Source organism: Scophthalmus maximus, chromosome 16, assembly GCF_022379125.1.
Source record: "Scophthalmus maximus strain ysfricsl-2021 chromosome 16, ASM2237912v1, whole genome shotgun sequence".
NCBI classification, from domain to species: domain Eukaryota; kingdom Metazoa; phylum Chordata; class Actinopteri; order Pleuronectiformes; family Scophthalmidae; genus Scophthalmus; species Scophthalmus maximus.
Genome location: NC_061530.1, coordinates 20,207,078 through 20,224,972, shown reverse-complemented (window position 1 = coordinate 20,224,972; position 17,895 = coordinate 20,207,078). Strand labels below are relative to the sequence as shown.

The window sequence follows — 17,895 nt, the reverse complement described above, 5'->3', positions numbered from 1 at the left end:
CTGTTTACTCCCTTCTCAAGACCGGACCGTTTTTAAAAAGAAAACTATTTTGGGCGCCGACCCCTCGGGAGGAGGGTGAAACACAATATTTACCTGTAGTGAAACGGGGGGCAGCTGCACGTCCGCAGAACTGTACCACAGAAAACACGCTTCAGAGGCCGAGGTCAGCGAGGGACCGCTGGGAGTCACGGGACAGTGAACCACGGCTCCTCTGCTGACTGGAGAGATCAGGTTCACAAGAGATCTTCTGCGACTGCTCCGAGGGAAAGTGACCACAGACTCTTTAAGATCTTCAGGTTCATGAATACATCATGAAGGACAGATCAAAGACTGCTGTCATTCACAATGCAGTAAATATAACAACAACATGCATTTGTAGCTGTTCATCGTGGGAAACATTGAAACTCAAGAATCTTAAAAACATAAAGACATAAACTCAAACATGGATATGGATCCTTTTCTAGTTTTTTTTACCCAATGGTGATGATTTTAAAAATCTGTTTTTCTTTACACCAAAAGTCAAATCTGCATTAATATCGGCTCATATTAACCAGCTCTTAACTATATTTGAATAATGGTCTAGAAATTGTGTATTTGTAAAAAATGTAAATACTATAGGGACAAATGTCTTAATGTATTTACCAGAAAATGTCATGAATCTGTATGATAAAATACATTAAATATGAGAACAATGTACAAAAAGAATAAATAAATGAGGGGAAAAAAATTATAAATCTCAAAAAAAGTTCTTACAATCAAACAACTTCTCAACAGAACAAACTGAATACGTTTTCATCAATGTCCGAACATACAGACGATCATAAACCGCTTCAAGGAAACCTATTTTATTTGGCAGATTGACAGAATAAAATCCATGTTATATACAGTTGCTTGGTCAATATCACTATTAATCTTCTGTTTCTCAAATCAGTTCGTCTTTTAATTCACCGCCAGATGCAGACTCACTTTTTCCCCACATGTACATCCAACATTTTTAATATTAAAACATATCAAAAGGGTTCAAAAGGTATTTGATGACGGAGTCGGTGTGACGCTCCAAAACAAAAACGCGGCCAGGCTGCAGAGTTCAGACGAAAGCTGCAACATGAGCATCAGTGTGGTATCCATCAGACGCGGTTGTGCGTCGTGACCTTGTGACCTCTGGGGTCGAGCTGTGATGAACGGACGCGGGCCGGCGTCCGTGCCCGCCTGTAAACAGCTTCCCCACTGTCGTCACGCCGACTCCCGCAGCAGCTGGTTCCGCCTATTGTTCCCCGGCTGCCGGATCCAGCGTCAGAGGCCGCGCAGCGACACCTCTCAAGGGTGAGCGACCCGCTCGACTCCTCCGTTCACACACTTCATCAGGGTCCGCGAGCGCGACGGAGAAATCAAAGAAGTTTCACGGAGCTGGGGGAGAATGAAAAGATGATAAACTTTCTCCAGCAAACTTTTAAAAGCTAAAATTGGAAACTAGTAGAGCTGCAATCGCCTGCTAAATGAATCGCCAACTATTTTGATCATCGATTAATTGTTTTCAAGTCAAAATTCTCTGATTTCAGCTTCTTAAATATGAATATGTTCTGGTTTCCTTGCTCCTCTGTGACAGTGAACTGAAGATCAAAACATCGTCTTGGTGGTTTTGAGAAACACAATCAGAATTTTTCAAAACTTCATGAACCAAACAACTAATCGATAATGAAAATAATCGTGAGTTGCAGCCCTAGAAACCATCGAGCCCGACCGATATGGATGTTTCCTGATGACCGATATTGGGGAGTAAAACTTTTACGATACCGATATATCGCCCGATATATATATATTAAAAATGAATCAATGATTCCAGAGATGTCGTCATTGAACCCTTAAGACAAAGAAATGTAACTGAGGCTGATATTTTCATATTATAAATGATTATAAATAAAAAGAAAACACGTACATTGTACAACCCAATATGTAAAACCTAAATTATAATTTAATATTTTGCCTTGTTTTCAATAAAGGTTTGTACATCGGCGCATTTTGGGGAAAACACAAAGGCAGATATCGTTTTCATATTGAGCGATATTATCCGCCGACCGATACGGTGGTTAGGTGAAACCGTGATTCTGATGATCCTCCAATATATAATCAATAAGTCTGACACAAGTTTTATTCATATTTGCGGCCAGACCATATTGATGCTCTTTAAACGAAATGAGGTCCATCTAACACACACACACTCACACACACAGGAATGTCCCGACAGGTGCACGGGGCCTTGACCGCGGCGAGGCGAGGCGAGGCGGAGAGGGGATCGCCGGAGCGGCCGCAGCTCTCAAGCGTATATATTCAGAAACGAAAGATAAATCCCCAGCCCCCTGACCTGTTTGACCTCGACCTTTGCCGAGCGTGTTTACCGCGTGTTTGTTTTAGTCACCGAGGGACGATATTGCAGGAAAAGTAGTGGGCGGATCTTCCTTCTATCACTTTTTCCTGAAGTGAGGAAGTCCCTCCGTATATTTAGATCACAGCTGTCCACCATGGAAATATCCACGGCCCCCGCACGGCACATGGACAGTAACTTACACATAAACTCACGCCACAGCCGAGCAGGGTCTGATGAGGCGAACGCAGTCGACTCATTTAATAAAGAACCATTTTTAATGGTTAATCACTGTTAATCAGTGATGTTGGTGGTAGATGAGGCTACTTGTTGGTTTAATGTCAGTGACCTGCAGCAAACACTGAGACCTGAACTGCTTCTGATATGATAACCTTATTATATTATACATAATACCATAACCTTATTATATTATACATAATACCATAACCTTATTATATTATATATAATACCATAACCTTATTATATTATATATAATACCATAACTTTATTATATTATATATAATGCCATAACCTTATTATATTATATATAATGCCATAACCTTATTATATTATATATAATGCCATAACCTTATTATATTATATATAATACCACAACCTTATTATATTATATATAATACCATAACGATAGTTTCTCCACTGTTTTCAGCTCATGCTTCTGGGAAACTGGGATTTCTATCGATCGCCACGAATTTACAGGTCAAAAGTTTCTGATACTCGATTATTCATTTTACGTCAAATACTTTTTGCAGTTTTTCTCAGTTTGAAGAGAATTCATAGACGAATCAGTAAGTGATAAATCCTAGGAAATGATCAACAGATTAATCACTGGTTAAAACAGCTGCAATGAATAAATGCAGCCATAATTTATTCGTCTACAGTTGTCAACGACAACTAACTAATGATTTTATTGATCATTGAGAAAACGGTCCATTCAGTAGCAGTTCTGGATCCATTTCATGCATCCTATTAGTTTTGCTTCTCTGATCATGTGATTTGATCGAAAAACTCCTGAAAATCTACTCTGTGGACCTCAAATACTGTTTCCAAGGTCAAGTGGGATTAATTAATAATTTTATGAAATATTAGGAAAGGAAGTTTTTTTGCTTATCGATTATCAAAATTTGATTTTGATTCCATGAGTGTTTGGAGTGTTTAATACTAACAGAGCAAATGATTAGTAACGATGGATTACAACGATACAACTTTATTTATATTCTAATATTAATTGAATAAAAGGGATTCCGTCAAACATCATCAATGAAATTGACTCTTCTCAGTGAAAATTGCCCGGCATCATCATTTCTTTTTTCTTTTTCTGAGAGATCATCAAACAGAAAGAGAAACAGAAACGGAGCGATGATGAACCGTCACTGTTCAACACACTTGACAGATACGTGTCTCTCCCAGAGCCTCTCCCGCCCCGGGACTTCCCAGAGTTCCCGGCGTGTTTCCTCGCCACCTCGACCTCGGTCGACGTGCAACGTTCCCCGCAACCAGCTGTCGCGCTCCTCGTGTGAAACAGCTGTGGAGAGGGGAGAGGAACATTTCTTCTTTTTTTTTAAAAGGGGTGCGACGGACGGGAGACAATGAGTTGTTGGAGAGCAGACGTTCCGTTTTTAGCCTCACTGAGCCGTTTCCAGTGTCGTCCACAGATTCCAGGGGAGTGTTTTCCGAGCTGCTGCCGCTGCAACTCGACACTCCCGTCAAAGAGCCTCTGAAAATAAAGTGTTCATCCTCTCGTCCAACGGAGGTGTTTTGCATGTGGAGGTCAGTGAGGCTGCGAGCCCCCGTCTTCCTGTCATTGTCCCCGTCATGCTCCCTTTTTCCTTGACCGAGCAGAAATGCAGAGACACAGTGTGAGCGCAGTGGACGAGGTCCCTGGTGTAGAAGCTGAGGACTGAAATCAAAGTCTTTGTGTCTTTGTGTCGAATCTGACTAACACAAAGTGCAATTGTCAGACGTTTTAAAAAAGCTGTATGAACAAATCATTATTTTTGAGGGATACCGGAATGAACATTTTGAGAAAATATGAATTAATAATTAAACTTGATATTGGCAAATGCTGCGATCAAGTACTATATTTGCATAATTTACCATGTTTAATACTTTATTTCTTCCCATAAATATATACATGTCAGAAGCAAACCTTGGACTTTAATTGTCAGTAAAAGAATCAGAATATTTCACCTTCACCTCTGACTCTTTGGATGACGATCAACCCAGGAAGTTCGCTTTCTGAACACGTGCATACGCAGGAGCTAGATGTTTATAGCTGAGGGTAACTGGGCTAGATTTCAGGTAAGTAGTCTTTTTAGTGGCGTGAGGTTGAAATTTGTGGCGTTGAATAAACCAACTATCGGACGAACTGCTGAGAAGTTCGGTCAGTCAAGCCCTGACTTTCTCTCCTCATGGTCCTTTAACAACAGGAACGTCGACACGTGTTTGTATTGTAAGACATCGTGAAGGACTTTTCAAGAGGGCCTTTGAGATGATGTCATCTGGAGCCGTACAAAGCGTCGACTCATCCTGACGGAGTGTGAAGGGCTCATGGGGGAAAAGACTCTCAGCTGTAGAAACAAACAGATCCATCGACGAGCGAACGAGAGGAGCTCCTCTTTACTCTGCTCCTCCTCCTTATCTCAGGATGCAAACCCAGGCCCATCCTGATGCCCATGCTCCCTTCCTCCTCTTAATTGCCTCCTCCGGATTGATCGTTTTGAGATTAAATTATAATCTTTAATTAGATCGACGCTGCAGATTACAATAGTATTTCAAGAAAACCGAGGGCAGAAGATTGTGGCAAACTTGCACCGACTGGTCTTTACTAAGACCAGTTGCATTGGTCAATCGCACTGGTCGGTCGCACCAACGGAACTTAAAACCCTCAGTGTGTAATTTTTGTAATTTCCTGGCGGAATCTGGTGCAAACCGCAACCAACTGAGCGACCGACAGGGGACACTGTATTGTGGCGCACCGCTGATTCCGTTTCCTGTTTCCGTCAGCGTATGAAAATTCAACGTGAACGCGAAATAATCGGGAGCGTTTAGTTCAACAACCGTATTCAACACGACATGGAGACTCACACGGAGGTCGGTCCACCTCATGGAACTCTATGTAACTCATATATGAACGTAGTTATGGACAATATGTTCAACTTCTGTGAAGAAATTCTTCGAAATATTACACACTGTAGCTTTAAGACTCGTCTTAGCAGATATTCATCCATGCGAACGCCTGATTTTGATGTCTGCAGATAAAATCCTGTTCCTTTGACGAAACTGTATAATACGAGTCTCACAATGAGCCGGAAAACTGCTGCAACAGGTTCAACGATATCACCGGGTTTTTTGCATCAGTCACTCTGGGGAAAAAAAAAATATGGCAAAGCAGAGACAATGTGGTTAAAATCTAACCATCAGTAAATGATCTTAGCGCCGCACTCAAGAATGTCTAAGACGTGTTTACCTGTCACCACACACATAGCGGTTGCTATGGAGAGGCGAGAGCTGCCGAACGATGAGTGTGGGACAAAGGACACATGCAAGCGGCATCAGGACACACACACACACACAGACACACACACACACACACACACACAGACACACACACACACACACACACACACACACAGCTCCATTAGCATCCATAAAAAGCCAGGGCCCGTCAGCATTAATCACCCCTGGCCTGTTATTGTGAACTCTTTAGCGGAGGTGGACGTCTAACAGCAGGTTTTTCGCATCATCATGTGTGCACAGGCCCATGTGATCCAGAAGAGGAGCAGCAGCAGCAGCGCGGCCGGAAAATTGTCCCGTCCCTCAACCAGGAAATGGTCACGAGGAATGAAAATTGGGGGAAAAAAAATTGCGATTTTTACTTCTTCGTCGTGCGCCGTTAGCTGCGCAGTGTAAGTGAGCGGCGGTTAAAGGGGCAGTAAGCGGTTTTTCAGAAAAATAGTTACGCTCTTTGTTGTTGTTGTTCTTCTGACTGCACTGGCCGGGATTTGAACCCGCAGCCTCAGGTATTGGACACCAGCGAGCTAACCGCGAGGCCTCAACCCCTCAGTAAAGGGAGGTGCCGTTCGCATTGTTTGTTTTTCCGTTCTTCCGGCGCAGCCCATGCTCTTTAAGTTGGAAGCCTAAAAAAACGGGGGGGGAACGGAACCGACAGCAGACTGTGAGAAAATATTAGCTTAAAATCGCTTCCTGCCCCTTTAATCGTTTCGGACCGGCCATCGGACGTTACTCTATTTGGTATTCGCGACAACGCTTGACATGAATATTTCCCTCTAGTTCAAATATGCTCTCGGTGTTATTAGGACTATATCAATCTTCTGGTTGAAGAGAGAGTTGGATCTGGTTCTCCATTTCAGTTCTGAACACTTTGGCTATTAATAAAACTATTGAAGGCCCCAGAACAGCACATACGACCACCTAGTGCAGAATAAATGAGTGGTTTTCTGATGTGGCACATGAGGCCCACGGAGTTAATCATGAATAGATTGATTACGTGGTGTTGTAAGGCCAATATGACAGTTTCAGATGTTTGGTTTTGTCTGACAAAAAGGCCCCATAGTCCTGATAAGGAGACATGAAGCAGAAAGTCAACACGCTGTGTTTTTATCCACAAAAGATCTCCAGCTTGAATTTGTTGGGTTTCAGGTGCAATTGCGATTATGAAATGTGGTTTGGATGTCAGAGCAGGGAAGCCAACATCGACCAAGCAGCTCTTCAGCTTTACACAGCTCTGTTCTTTTGACTTCACCTCCTCTTTAGGACTTTGAATCTTTTCCGTCCTAACGCTCCAGATTGGGAATAAGAGAATCCTGCTGCATATTCTCCCCTCGTGGGAGCTGAGGCACACAGTGTTCATGTCTTTGTATCAACCAATTACAGGATGTTTATATCACAAAGCAGCTGGGTATTTTTGGCATTTAAAAAAAATAAAAATATGCTGTCCCCTTTAAACTGGTGTTCTCGTTACACTACCTGTTCCTTTCTCCTCCGTCTCTCTCAGGGGAGTGTGGACCCAGGGCTGACGTGGCTGCTTGTTCTAGCGTCCTCTCACTCCAGGCTGTGTTGCCCATGGCAACAACGGGGTGTCACATCTCTGGTGTATGCAGAGATAAAGAGAGGAAAGAAAATGCACAATGTTCTCCTGTGCAGACACGGTGCAGGCTGTGCTGCAAGGCCACTTTTATTAGAACTTTACAAAACGTGTCACATTTTGTGCGTCTCCTAGTGATTATTACAGTTAAACTGTTTGTGGCTCTTCAGAGGACCAGTCCTGGCTGAAAGATGATGATGATGTCTCATTTAGAGTAAACCAGACCATAAAGCACCAGAGTGTCCGTCCAATCGGTGCGTGGTTGCAGGTGTAGGTGGACGCGCAGTGGACAAGCTCTTAGTCAGACCACACCCCAAAGATCTACATCCGGTTGTATTGTAAAACCAAAATGGTCAAGAAGACTCGAGACTTCCAAACGGGTGACGTCCCGGGGGGTCGCCACTCGGCAGTGTCTTGACCAATAACGTTCCAATATATTGAGAAGAAACTTCTGCTGTCACTCCCGCCACAACGGAGGTCAACAGAAATTCTTTTGATTTCCTCAAAGTTTGCAAAACTCCATAGCAAAATGATTTTCTACTATCACTGTAAACAATGAACCAGTTGCTAACCAGTAACCAGGCTAGGGGGCTTGCTCCCTGTTAGCATAATAGGCAGCATGCTCGCTAGCACTAACATTTCTACCTTCTAGTTTTTGATTTATATGTTTTTCTGAAACCTCAAGCTTAGTTTATACTCTGGTTTTATAAAATGTCACGGTGTGACACATATATTATGAAAGCTTCCTCCACTCTGGACTCCGTCTCATGTCAGCGCTGTCAGGTCTTGGGTTAGCGTTGCAAATCAAATGTGCGTGTCACGGTTTGACAAAGTGCAACTCTTTGTGAAGGTGCTGTGCAGATTCAATCGTACAGTCTGTGCAGACCCTGGAGGAAGAAGTGTTCGTCACCTGCAAACCGTAACCCAACAGCCTTTACTTTGCCACGGCAAGGGAATATAATAACTGCAGCCTTTTCATTGATGTTGATTGATTTCTGACATATGTCAGTCTGACCAACCCCTTACCCTGTATAATCTGTAGAACAGTAAATCTCATGGAGTATCCCTAGTAATTGGAATACTATTTCTGTAAAGATGTAAAGTTAATGTCCCAACTTTTCCTAAAATGAATTTTTAAGGACAGGGCAGCAATACTGCACAGGTATGAAGGTATCCTCTTATAGTTTGGGTGAACTGAGCCTTTAAAGCTCTCTCTCTCTCTCTCTCTCTCTCACCGACTGGAGAGTTTGTCCTAGCAGTTGTGTTTCGAGGTCAGGCAGGTTGTTGGAGTAATGTATCCAGGATGCGAGCGGCTCTCAGTAAAAGGTGAGAGAAGTGAAGCGCTTGCCAGACTCCTGCCAGTGTACGTCTCACTCGCTCTACAACAATCCCATCCTGTCCACAGCTGTTGCCCCCCCCCCCCATCAACCACACTGACCGGCTTCCCTTTCACTCCTCCCTCACTCTGAATAGTTAATCCCTCTCTCTGTTTGTCTGTAGATATCTGGCACACACAGCAATGCAGCCTTATCCCGAGCTTCTGTGCCGTTCATTTAATCATTGACAATGTCTTTGTGTATCTTGCATCCTGTGCGATAAAATCACCATGCTAACAAAGCCACGAGCCCTCCCGACAAAATGAAAATGAATGGCACTGTACTTGCAGCTCCAGAGTTCCCACTTTGAACGCTCCGAACACGTCATGCATGATGTGTTGTTACAGTAAAGCTTGTTTTTAAGGGGCAGGTCCTTTTCGCACTGTGAGGTTCTTCTTCTTCTTCTGGGACTGCGGCTAATGATTATTTTCATACTCGATCAGTCCATCAGTTATAGTTTTGACCAACTGTTACATACAGTTCAGTATGACTGATACAGTTATGTCTTTCGTTGCACCTCTTTCTGTTATTGATAATTGGATGAAAGCTGCAACAGTAATTTCGTGCGTTTATTTTTGCTCTGGAATAATAAAAAAGGAAGGCTTAATTATTGTGACTGACAAACACAATATTACATTACAGTCGGAACAAAACCCTTGAAACATACAGATAGGGATGGAGCCAGATAGGGATTGATTAACAAAATTAAAATTCAAGGAGTTGGAGCAAATGTCTGTAATCTGGAAGCCTGAACAACAAAAACCTAATTTTCATTCAACATGTTTAATAAATGATCCCCTATAACAGTGTATGTCCATTGGCTTTCTGCGAGACATGCAGCAACAGCCTTTCAATCGGGAGCTGACAGCAACAGAAGCCCTCTGAAAGGCTCTGGCATGAGGAGACCCTGGAGCAGGGAGCATTTTTGTTCCCGTTATAGCACTTTAAATCAGGGACAACAACAGAGGATTTGTGCAAAACTGCCCTTTCTCCTTCAGGGGTAAACCCTTCAGAACCGGCTGAGCTCAGCCTACAAATGTGCAACAACATCATAACCCAGATCTTGAAAAATGTATTCATAGCTCGCCAAAGGATTGAAAGTAAGACCCTGTGATGTTAATTAGACACATGGTCCTTCCAGTAAAGATGGCTCCTCTGCCGCCCAACAAAAAGGAGAGTCACACACCAGCTGGTCAAACGATATCACGGTAATCCCGCTTATTACCGGAAGCACGGACACTTGGAGGTGGAGACATATCGTTAAAAACGTGAGAGGGGTCAAACTCGGTGACCTGTGCAGCGGGGCGTCATGTGTCGGCCTCACGCGACGGCCAGGCCTCATGGAAACTGTTGAGGGGTCACGAGGGAGACGTGGCGAGTTAGAGGCATGCTGCGTGTGACCGAGATGTTACTGCACACCAGAAAACAAAACCACAGAGTTGATAGAAAGATGGATGGAAAATATTGCTAGTGTGGGGTATGATGAAGATATGTTGTGCGACTTGGCCCAACTTTCTTCAGTCTTAATGTGTCAGTATGCTTTGATCCAAGAACTCCATGGACGGTTGAACAGTGTCTCCGCCCCTCGGCCCACCCCCAACTTTCCAGGGTCTGATTTGGGGCGTCCGACTTTTTCCCAGACTCTTTGTAACTGACTGAAACCGACAATCAGACAAACAAGTCTTCGCCTCGCAGTGATTGGTCCGGTAGGGAGGGTTGAGCTTTTCTCGAGCGTTGTATATCATTCTTCACTCAACCTTCTCGTGTGTTGTACTAGGATTAGAAGCTGTAATGTAATGTCAGCTCCTGTGTTCTTACCAAGAGCGACCAGACGAGATGTTGTAAACCAGATTAGCTCCCACTTAATTTGGGTTTAAACCAAAAGTGGAGGCACCTGCAGCAGCTTCGTGACAGAACAGTAGGTCAAGGTTGAAGCAGAAGGTCTGTCTGTTAACTGTAATGAATGTTTACAATGGACACTTGTACTTGCACCTTCCACTTTCAGCAATCATCTCAGATCTCGGCGATTTAAATGAACTTCCAAGAAGATCAAAGTCTGTGATTTGGATTTATTCAAATCCACTTCTCTGGTCGATCTGCACTGAGAGCAGACGATGAGTAGTTTGACGTCACCAGTCAAAATATGAGCGACCGCGGCGTTACAGCAGGTGCCACGGGCGGCACAGTTACGACGAGCTGCGTCTGTGCCCAAGCCTCTTCTAACTCCACACGTCAGTAAATCTCCAGCCATCAAAACGTTACACAATGTGATTTAGCTGCACAACAGCTGCCGCAAGGAATAAAGGCTCCAAGTCCAAATTTAGTGGGAGCTCTTTTACATGCAAATTCCCCAACTGCATCAGCCTAGATGTTCATGTAGGAGTCTTTCATTCAGATGTACTTGTACTAGTTCTTATGACCTGGATTAATGATTTTATTTCATTTGGATGCATTTCAGTGTGTTCACACCAAATGTGACACAGAGACCGAGATTATATACAAAGTCAATAGTGCGATACAGTAAAGTGTATTTTGCGTCATTCGAAATGCGTTGATAAATGATCTCGGCCAGTGGTATTAAATAGAATTTTTTTCTTTGTCTGCTTCACAATAAAAGCCACTTCTCGTTTCCCCAGTTAAACACTTTCAATATGAAAGTAGAACAAATACAGCAATACACAAAGGTTTGTCTAGGTCAAAAGTGGTGTCCTCTGGGCCTCTCACTCACACACACACACACACACACACACACACACCTATTTATAACTGTAAATTAGCCAGCGCCACATAAAAACACAAAGGCTCCTTCAGCTGCTAACGCACTGCTGATGTTATTATCACTCTGCCACGTAAATCACACTTACCACCTCGAATAGAATCTACAGTAGATCATCTGCTGGATCTCGGCGTCGCTGAAAGAACCACATGCGTTCACGTCGTCGGTACCTGCACATGATCGGTGTGTTGTTGTTATTTTCTTCCTCTCGTCCACAACAGCAGACCTGAGAGGAAGAAGTCTGTTCTACTGATTGGATTTGTTGACCGTGTCATGCTCTATATAAAGAACAAGTGAGGCCAGATTGAATTAACAAAATGATGCGGTCTTGTGATGATGATGGGAACGCTTCCTAATTGCCTGTTACTGTGTGTGTGTGTGTGTGTGTGTGTGTGTGTGTGTGTGTGTGTGTGTGTGTGTGTGTGTGTGTGTGTGTGTGTGTGTGTGTGTGTGTGTGTGTGTGTGTGTGTGTGTGTGTGTGTGTGTGTGTGTGTGTGGAGTTATCAGTGGGATGCAGAGATCTGTGGAGGCTACCGTGCGTTAGTTGTCACCCTCCCTGAAGCATTGTCACCCCGTTGTGGTGCGCGACAAAAGACCAAATGGCCGCTACGCGGATACATCACGCTGCCTCTCACATTACTCACATTCTTTGGCTTTTTTGCCAACCTGACATTCTAGCCGGAGGGCGTTTGATCGGCGGATAATAGGAGGATCAGAGCTGGAATTCGTTGAACAAACTGCCGCGCTTTGACTCGGAAACCTTTGTCGGTCCACGGGCTCCGTTATGCCGCATATCTTCGCCCAGGTGAAACATACAAAACATGTTCACGACTTTGACTTGACTGCCAGGTCCTAGCTGAACGTTTACAAACTAATTTACGCAACGTCGATTGTAAATTTGGCAGTTTTCATATTTCAGCTCGACAACTAACATGTCACATTGTCCAAAAAACAGTCGGCTCACTTGTCTGCGTTAGGACGCCCTGTTAACTTGGTGTTCGACACTACAGCACACGCTGCACATGCAGGTGTGTTTGTCCTGCTTGATTGGTGGAAGGATTTTCTTTGGTTGGACTCAAACATCGCGTCTCACATCACAAATCACGGCTGAGTGGCAGCTTTGCGTCAGGGCATGCTCCTTATATCCTCCTCGTCTGTCAGCGAGTGTGAAGAGGATAATCTCTGCTGCACAAGACTCGGAGCTAAATATGAGGACGACCCCCAATCCGTCAAAAAGTTAAGCCCCCTCGGCCAGGCTCGGGTTGCGGTGAGCGGCTGCACCTAACATGACCCCCCGCTCCCCAGTGTCCCGTTAACCTCACTGCTACAGGAAGGTCAAGCTTAGACTGCATGTGCCGGGTCGAATACAAACGTCTAATCTTGTCACAGTTTGCATAAAAAGAAACAACCTTCCAGGGGACTAACAGGAAGTATCACCTAACTATGCCCCGGCATGCATTCTGCCAATATTTGATATCTCAAAAGTATCTGGATCTGTCAGTCTTTTTGAATTTTATCAAGGAATTCCTTAGGTTTGTTTCTAACTAAGCTACAAAACCACGGATTTTTCCAAATCTACTTTGAGCTTAGTCTGTCTCAGCGACACACTGAAAATGGTGCATCCCAAAGTCAAGTTTGTTTTCTGTGTGGCGGCCAAAATGTCTGACAGTTATTTGCTTGTCAAAGCCAACAGTGAATGACGCATGCCAAAACGCCAAGACCTGTTGTATTTAATGTAAATGTCCTACACATAAGCAATGCCCTCACCCAAATGAACCACTAGTGACACATTCCAGGTACTACGAAGGCCGCGCCTTTGTCTGCACCTTCCCGAGACGACAGAGCTGAACTGAAAAGAGACGGTCTAGTCTACGGAGGTTTTCGTCACCAGCTTGTCCCGATCGGTCGACCCGAGATTTATCCACCTGTTGCAACCTCGCTTTTGTCAGCGGCGTTTACAAGGAGCCTCCAAAACTGGACCATCTTGTTGCGTCAATGCGATGCCATCGGTCTTCAAAGTGCAGCGTTCGCTGGATGAAGCCCTTGAATGCAACGTGCTGGGTTTTTTGTGGTGATTAAGTTTTTGTCGCTCGACTAGTAGAAGCACCAAGTGCAACCACTTGGGTTTGCAGGCATGATTTTAGTGTAACCTAAAAGCTACTTTTTTGTTCTGATCGCCCTGCAAACAGTCAAATACTGCAGATTTACATACGTCACATCGCAGCTCAGATCCTTGTACCTGTTTTGCTTTTCTCTCTCAAGTGTGAAGTGTGAAATACTCTCTTCTAACTGCTTGTTTGTGGAGTAGCTGCCAGCGAGCAGATGCAGGAAATGGAGACACCTCTGTAGGGGATATGATTCATCTGGTCAGCTGCACAGTGCGCGCTGGTTCTCCCTTCAAAGAGGACACACAGCACACGATGAAGAGAAGTTTCAGCACGGCCCGATGAATTATTCAGCATGTGACATAATAGCAGCATATTGTTGAATAACCTTGTGTTAAACCTGTTTAAAATTATGGAGGCTGTTTTCATGTGTCTCTACGGGCTCTGTCAAATAATACCCAGAAATATCCAGACACATTACTATAAAGCTCGTCAGCGTCTTCATATTCAAGCTGTGGCCTGTTTGTTTCTCAGTGATTCAAGACGACCTCTGTAGTATTCCAGTGAATAAGACTAGCATCGCTACTAAAACAATGTCAACGATGACAAGAACATAGTCCATAATTGTTGAGAGGAGGTCGGGGGTTCAGGAGGAGACGACTATGTGCCGTCTGATGACTGTGGGTGTCGTCTCTGATGGTGACGGTGATTGGCGTCGCATCAAAGACGAGTCAACTGCAGCTGGCACGGCTTCAAAGTCGAGCGGAGGCCAAGTGTACTTGACGTCCACTGGATGGTCGGATCGGAAAATTCCACCGTCTCTGCAGGCCGGCATGTCTGGGATTCACCCAGACCTACTGCAGCAGCATCATACTACTACTGCTACTGCTGATAACAATGACAAGAGCAGTCAGAGAGCGCAGACGTTCGCCAAAGCTCAGCAATCCCACACCTATGTGCTGTTTGACCCAAGTCTTGTATTACCATCTAGATCTGACCTACATCATTTTTTTAAATTGTTATGTGCTTGTGAAGAAATGACTCAAAGTGTCAAGTGTTGCCTTCATCTCGCCATGGTGAAGAACCGTTGTCCAGATCTGGATCCTTCCCAAAATCAATCCATCTCATCTCACCTCATCTCATCTCATCAACCTCTCTTTCATCTCATGGCTTCCTCATGGACACCCTCTCTGTTATCTCATCTTCTGGCTTCCTCATCAACCTCCCTTTTATCTCTGGTTTTGGTCTCAACCCCCCTGAGGGATATATCTGGCTCTCCAGCTGCGGAGCAGGTAATGGACAGTGGGTCTTTGAGAGCTGCCCGAGTGCAATCTGATCGTAACAACTCATTGTAAACCGTCGAGGCCCAGACTTTCGTCATATCTACATTTCATCGCAGAACCTCATCGTCTTCCATCGACGGTGGGTTTTGTCTGAGCCGAGCAGGGGTCCGTGTGAAGCAGGAAGACTCGGCCTCGGCCGAAGACAAAACACGCTGAGGATCACAGGTCTGGGCGAGAGCTGAGTCCGTTTGAACGTCAGGTTCCCAGAAGCTTTGATAAAAAAAACCCAGAGGTTCCGGTTATAGTTTTCGGGAGCACGGATTGTGTTTGAGCTTCTTTGCTCCCACGTTGTTGTTTCCAGGTTTGCGTTCGTCGCTCTGAGAGCTCGATGAGATGTGGAGCACGATGAATGAAACACAAATAAACAGTAATAAAAAGTAAACGGCTTGGATACTTGATATCTCGGCAGTTTACGCAGGAATCATGGGAGTGGACCTAACATTTACCTTTGGATGTTTACGCCGCTGATATACAGTGTTATTGTTTTTCATAAACAGGGATTCGAGCAGAGCGGCACAATAGAAACACAGACGTTCACCTACAGCAGTCAGAGCCGAGCCACGGTTCAACAATGTGCCACTACTCTTCCTCTCGGACAGGAAGTAACCTCAATGTGCCTTTCCTGTTCACAACTTTAAATTAATAATCCAATAAATAGATGTAATATTAAATGGTGTGACCGGAAAGTTACTCCTTACTTTCCCACCAGCGTCGACCCTCAGGAACAAACCGCTGCCAACTTCTGCGCTTTTCTTTCACAACTATAAATAGATAAATAATGAAGGTGAAGGTTTTTTTGTTTTTTTTCACAATGTCACCTCATTGTATTTGTATTTGACTGTTTTGTTTCGATCCCGTGCCGTTTCGTCTGTTGTGGTCCAAAAAGCATCAAATGTTACATTTCTTAAATTAATGTCTCGTGGAGGAAACGAGAAACTCAGATCCCGATTATTATAATCAACTGAGAGAAGTCTGACTCATTCTCTGTCCTCCTCCTCTCAGGATGATCGAGATGATTCAGATACTGTAACTGCTTTATGTCACACACGCAAACACACGCACGCACACGCACGCGCACACACACACACACGCACACACACACACACACACACACACAGACACACACACACACACGCACGCGCACACACACACACACACACACACACACACGGAAGCATCACGTTCAAAGCTCGAAGTCTGACTCCACAAGTTGACATTAGTGTCAGTCTCCCTTAATGGTAAACCAAGGAATTTTCCATTGAGTCGGTTTGACGTCCAGTTTTCTTCTCCTTTTTTTTTCTTTCTGGGGAGTTGAAGAGCAGAGGCAGAGAAATCAAACCAGCAGCAGAGTGAAGGGGAAAAAAACGGTTTCCTCTTTCTCTGCTTTCAAACAACTGAGAGTTGAGCACAAACAAGAGCAAAATCTGGATGTTGATCAATTTGAAAACACGAAATGCATCTCGCTTGGTATTTGTGCATATATGTATGTATATATATATATATATACATATATATGTATATGTGTGTATATATATATAAATACATATGTACGTGATGTTGCAGAGGTACAGTTACTGTGGCGGGAGCGTTCCAGCTGTGGTCACTCACCTCCACAGGATGTGACCTCTTTTCTGTGTGTCCTTAAAGTGGTCGAACCAGGAAGTGATTTAACTTCCTCTAATTAATTTGAGCAACGCATCAGCAGCTTCGTGGCAACAAGAGCAAAAGGATGGCCTGAGTGACACTGTGTTAGAACGTGAAACACATTTGATCAGTGTTATTCTCAGAGTTGTTTTTTCCACAGATGCTAACTGAATGTTTCGTTTGTTGGAAATGTTTTAGATCCCATGTGTGGGAAAACCTGGGGAATGATGAAGACCAGAGATCAGACAGGACGAGGGACTGATGAGCACAAAGTTTGTGTGAAGAAGAAAAATGATGTTGATTCCTCGTGTGCCAGTGACGGAGGCGGGACGAGGCGGCTGCTCAGTGTCACGGCTCACTGACGACGACGACGACGACGATGATGACGATGATGATGATGATGATGATGATGATGATCACACCACTGCAGGTCTCACGTCAGTATACACAGGTGGGAAGTACCTTACTCAAATACTAGTATACTTTGAGGTAGTTGTACTTCGCTGAATTAGTTTATTGAATGAGTGGAATAACTTTACAGATCAGATCATTACATTTATCATGAGTTCTTATCAAGCTACTGCTGATTCCTGGTATATCTTCTTTTTTTTAAGGTGTTTTACAAGTCATTCATTTCCTACATTCTTTTCTTAACTGGTGTACGATAAAACGGGAAGCTCCAGTGTTGCTCAAAAAGAATTACAACACTTGCATGGAAGTTTTTGTTGCCAGTTCTTGTAACATATGATTTAGTTTCTCTGTTATTTGTCAGTTAAACGATTGGCATTGGTGCAAAGATTGGTCCTTGATGTACCAACGGTGTGAGCCAAGTAAATAAAAGTGCCAATACCACGCTATGACAATTGTATTTGACAGGAAAATGTATCAAATATGAATGTGCATTAACTTTAATGTGCTTTTACGCTATTAATGTTTTTTAGCGTGTGGAGCAGCTTTATAGTAACTAGAGCTTTTGGGTAAATGGAGTAATGGAGGCAAAAGTTCAGTATTTCAGTAGCATGAACAGGAAATGGGCCAGTAACCTACTTCAAATCCATCTGTCGATTAGGTTTCCCATTTTAAAGTGTTAAAGTAAAATCCTTTTTCTTTTCTTTTTGTGGAGTTTAATTCATGAATAAATAAATCTACTCCTCTTAAATGTCC

General features: G+C 43.8%; 1 long non-coding RNA gene across 1 annotated transcript; it reads left to right on the top strand.

Annotated features, from left to right (window-relative positions):
• Window positions 1–3,694: 3,694 nt before the first annotated feature.
• Window positions 3,695–17,889, top strand: LOC118287223. Its single transcript, XR_004785607.2, has 2 exons — window positions 3,695–4,150; window positions 16,930–17,889. It is a non-coding gene; the product is annotated as an uncharacterized LOC118287223 (long non-coding RNA).
• The last annotated feature ends 6 nt before the right edge of the window (window positions 17,890–17,895 follow it).